The sequence below is a fragment of the Hevea brasiliensis genome, chromosome 4 (genome assembly GCF_030052815.1).
Source record: "Hevea brasiliensis isolate MT/VB/25A 57/8 chromosome 4, ASM3005281v1, whole genome shotgun sequence".
In the NCBI taxonomy this organism is placed as follows: Eukaryota; Viridiplantae; Streptophyta; class Magnoliopsida; order Malpighiales; family Euphorbiaceae; genus Hevea; species Hevea brasiliensis.
In genome coordinates, this window is record NC_079496.1 from 31,730,196 (window position 1) to 31,734,627 (window position 4,432).

General features: G+C 36.8%; 1 non-coding gene across 1 annotated transcript; it reads left to right on the top strand.

Moving 5' to 3' along the window:
- Window positions 1-246: 246 nt before the first annotated feature.
- Window positions 247-353, top strand: LOC131179688 (small nucleolar RNA R71). The gene has a single exon (XR_009148575.1). It is a non-coding gene; the product is annotated as a small nucleolar RNA R71 (small nucleolar RNA).
- Window positions 354-4,432: the final 4,079 nt, after the last annotated feature.

Genomic DNA, 4,432 nt, shown 5'->3' on the forward strand with positions numbered 1-4,432 from the left:
TACTCTTCTTTGGAGTCTCAAAAATTATTTCATGAATTTTCTCCCGGGTTTAAGGCTCCTAGCTGCGAGGACTGCAACTTCCCACTAGGTTACCCATCACTAGGACACCGGCTCATTTAACTTGGTTGTATTTTATTTCAAAAATTTTTCCTAAATTTTTCTTACCATTACTCCTTACTCTAGTCTAAATATTTTTCCAGACGTTCTAGCTGTTCGAAAAAATTCTACACTAATAACCAATCTTCTATGCCATGGTGTGGACATTCCCTCTGCAGGTCTTTTTATCTTTCCCATGCGTCATAGAGTGATTCTCCTTCCTTTTGTCTGAAGGTGTTAAGCTCAAACCTTAGTTTTGCAGTCTTTGCATGTGGAAAATTCCTTGGTAGAAAAGCTTGAGAAAGGTTCTCCCAAGTAGGGAACGTTCCAGCTGGTTGAGAAAGTAACCACTTCCTTGCTCTATCTTGAAGGGAGAATGGGAATGCTCTGAGTCTTATTGCTTGATCAGACACTCCATTCATCTTGAATGTATCGCATAAGGTAAGAAAGCACTGGAGGTGAAAGTGCGGGTCTTCTATAGGTGAACCTGCAAACTGGGTTTGTTGAATCATTTGGAGCCATGCTGGTTTTATTTCAAAGTTGTTGGCTTCCACTGTGGGTTTAGTAACACTAGGCTGAAATCCTTGGACAGATGGAGTTCCGTAGTGTCTCAAGAGTCTTGGTCTGTCATTATTATCGGCCATGGTTGGAATTTCAGGATCTCCTTGACTGTGCTCTTGATGTTTCCTTTCCCTGCTGATGGCTTTCAGATTTCTGTCTATCTCTAGATCACAATTCAAAATTTCTTCTTCTGGCCTTGTTCTGGTCATATACCAGATTGACACCTGAGAGAAAAGAAGAAAAATATAACCAGTAAAATAAAATTATATAATAAATATAATTGCCTAAATCAGTTAAATTGCCTATCGCTTGATATCACTATAGCCAAAAAAATCCCCAGCAATGACACCAAAAACTTGTTTACTAGTTTTACAACCTCGCAAGTGCACGGATTGCTAACAAGTAATAAAGTGATAAGTAGAATATCGTTCCCACGAGGACCTTTGTTTAGCAAGTACCAATCTACACCGTAATTTTAACTGTTTAGGCTATTAAATATTTAGGGAATGAAGTTTGTTAACTTTAAACACTAGAATAGTAAACTTACAATGAAGTAATCTATTTTTGGAACAATTCTGGAGTTAAGATTTCAACTTGAATCTTATTAGGGATGTTATCTCATTTATTTACTAAATTGAGGATCATTTTCCTTGATGGAAATTAGCCCTAAGTTATCCTAAATCCTCTCTCAAGGCATCTAGGGTGTATTTTAATTAACTCAAACCCTACTTTCATGGTGATCAAATTAATTAAAATCCTTTAAGACCTTTGACCAAATTTTAGGTTCCACAGAGGTATCAGCCTATGTCTAGGTCAGAATCCCTAGGTTCAAGATCTTGATTTTCTACTGTTAATCTTCACCTTTTAATCCTTCAATTAACATCTACAATCATGTCTAAGTGGGTACCAGCACATAGCATGCATTAAGATCACAAGAAATTAAATCAATAAACGAATCTCAAATCCAGTAAATAAAACTTAATGTTCATCCATAATAATAATAATTACAAGCATTACTCTCCTAAATCCAGAATAAGGAAACTACTCACTCATGGTGAGTTCAGCAAATATCATGATAAAAGGTAAAAACAGTAAAAAGAAAATCATATAAAAGAAATAAAGCAATAGAAATCTGTCTAGGGGGATGAAACGAAGGAACCGAAGATGGTTTGCAGCTTTGATCTTTTGGAGCTTCAGCTGGAAAAACTTCTTTTGGTACTGATGCAGAGCCTGATGGCAGCAGCCTTCAGCAGCACTCCCTGCAACCGTCCCCTTTTTCTGATGTTTTCTTTTCTATTTATATTGGTTGCTCTAGGATTAGGTCACTTTGAGTCCAAAGGGCCTTAGGAGTCTCGTTTTTATCTGAAAACAAGAGGGGAATCCAAGTTATAAGACTGGCTACAGCATAGTATATGGCCCGTGTGTCACTACAAGAGTCCCGTAATGTAGGGCAGTGTAACTTGCTGGAGGAGAATTACGAAACCTTATTTTGGCATAGAAATTTACACAGGTTTGCGCCAACTACACTAGCCTGGTTACACGGGCCGTGTATTGTTGTTCCCATAAGATTCTTTAAGCTTGCGCCCGACAGAGACTTACACGGGTCCCTGCAAATTACACGGGTCTACTTACACGACCAGTGTACTTGTGTTTCTCATCGATTCTCTTGGCTTTCTTCTAGCAGAGAGTTACACGGGTATGAGGCTTGGTTTACATGACCCATGTACTTTGCATCAGCAACAATTCTCTGTCTCTTGACTCCTCCAAGCTTTCCTTTGTAATCCTATACTTCTGGGGCTTCACCCAAACACCTGAAATGATGCAGAAAACATAGAATTAAGGGTTTTATAATAGAAATTACAAAAACTAATGAAATCAACTATTATGCATGAAAATACTTGCCTAAATGCTATAAAATAGTATGCAAATGTGCTTAAAAACATCTATACAATTCGAGTGTATCAAATACTCCCAAACTCAAACTTTTGCTTGTCCTCAAGCAAAACAAAACTCTGTTTTAAAGCACATTTCAGGGGATACTTAGGAATATAACCATCAATTTAATAAGCATAGAATTTAACTCCTCCAACCTTCATACCAATTTCCCTCTTTCAAGGCATAAGGGTTCTAATAGCTGCCTGTTTAGAATCTTCACCTCCTTTCATGGTGTTTTGACTAATTATTCCTCTATACAAGATCATTAATAAGCCATAAATAACCTATTTTATCAGGATAGAATTGAGAAACACTAACTCCCCCGAATTTGCCTCTTTTGTGAGTAATTGTGGAGAAGTAATTCAATTCCAACTCCATAAGCATATCTCAATTTTCTATCTTCACTAATGTAGCATATGCTTTTCAAAAGATCAAAAGGTCTTTAAAAGGGTTGTAATGGGGCTAAAGGGATAATGACTTGGTTGCCAATGAAAGGTTTTTAGGGAATTTAAATATGAGGATAGCATGTATGCATAAAATACTGACTTTGTATGGAGAGGAAAGGCTTTTGGCTTTTTACAGTGCCAAGCATACTTCCATGATACTTATTTTGGGACTTCTTCTCTTCTTTTTTTTTTTTTTTTTGTGTGTCCTCTCCCCCAAACTCATTGCTTTTGCTAGGTTGAAAAGGTAAATTTTTCTTTGAATTTCAATTTCACATTTGCATTCCTTCTTGAGTTCCTCATCCTCTCTTCATTTTCTTTATGCATTTTGCTTCCTCAAAAGGGTATGGTAGGTGTTTAGGCTAGGGGCTAGGTAAATAACATGGGTAAGCAATAAATTCTAAGGGATAAACATAGGCTTCAAGTTGGCTACAAGGGATATACATTTTAATTAGGGGTGGCTAAGGCTTAGTGAGGCTATATTAAAGAATGCCTTAATCATTTCCTTATCAAGCATAAGCTAGGATTTCGCCTTGATAGGTCCAAGAGATATGTTCTAGAGCTAGTGAGGCATTTTTAAGTTTGTTTGTATTTCAAAAATTTTTCCCTAATTTACAAGTTTAATGTGATAAATTAATAGTTATGGAGAGGTTTAACTAGTCTAGTTCTATTAGAGAGATTAGTTTCTTTACAAACAACATGTTAGAATCCCTTTTTGCCTATCTAGATACGTTCAGTTCTCTATCTCGTGGAGTTCAATTATTAGCTTACTAAAATTTGGTTATAGTGCTAAGTTTCACAATTTAAAATACAAAGTTTTTCAAAAATTCTCAAAAATTTTGATACACAAGAATAATGTAGCTGAATTTAAACAATGCAATGATGTGTATGTAATGATATGCAAATGCAATTGTATCCTCCCCCAAACTCAAATCAGACATTGTCCTCAATGTTAACACAATGTGCAAAATCATAGCAAACGTACAAAAATCTTAACGAAGCATATTATTTATTAAGCATGGAAAATTTTTGAACATAAATCAAATAAAAGAGACCTAAGTTAGGAATAAGGTATGTAAGATATTACAAAAAAGATCCTATCCTATAGTCTTAGCTCTAAAAGGCCTCTGATGATGATGATAGTGATACTGGTGATCCTGGCTCCTCTTCCTCCTCATCCTCCTCATCTAACTTGTCCATTAGCATGTCCAACTTTTTGTGTGCTTCTTGGAGGCTGTCCTCGATAGCTCGCACCCTGCCGTATATTGTGGTCTCCATGCGTTATAGGTATGCGAGGACCAGATCTGTCGGTGGTGGCGTGTATGGAGGCACTCAGATAGGAAACTCTTCGAACATCCGCCCTTGCCCTTCTTTTTGAGGTTGTGAAGTTTCGTCGG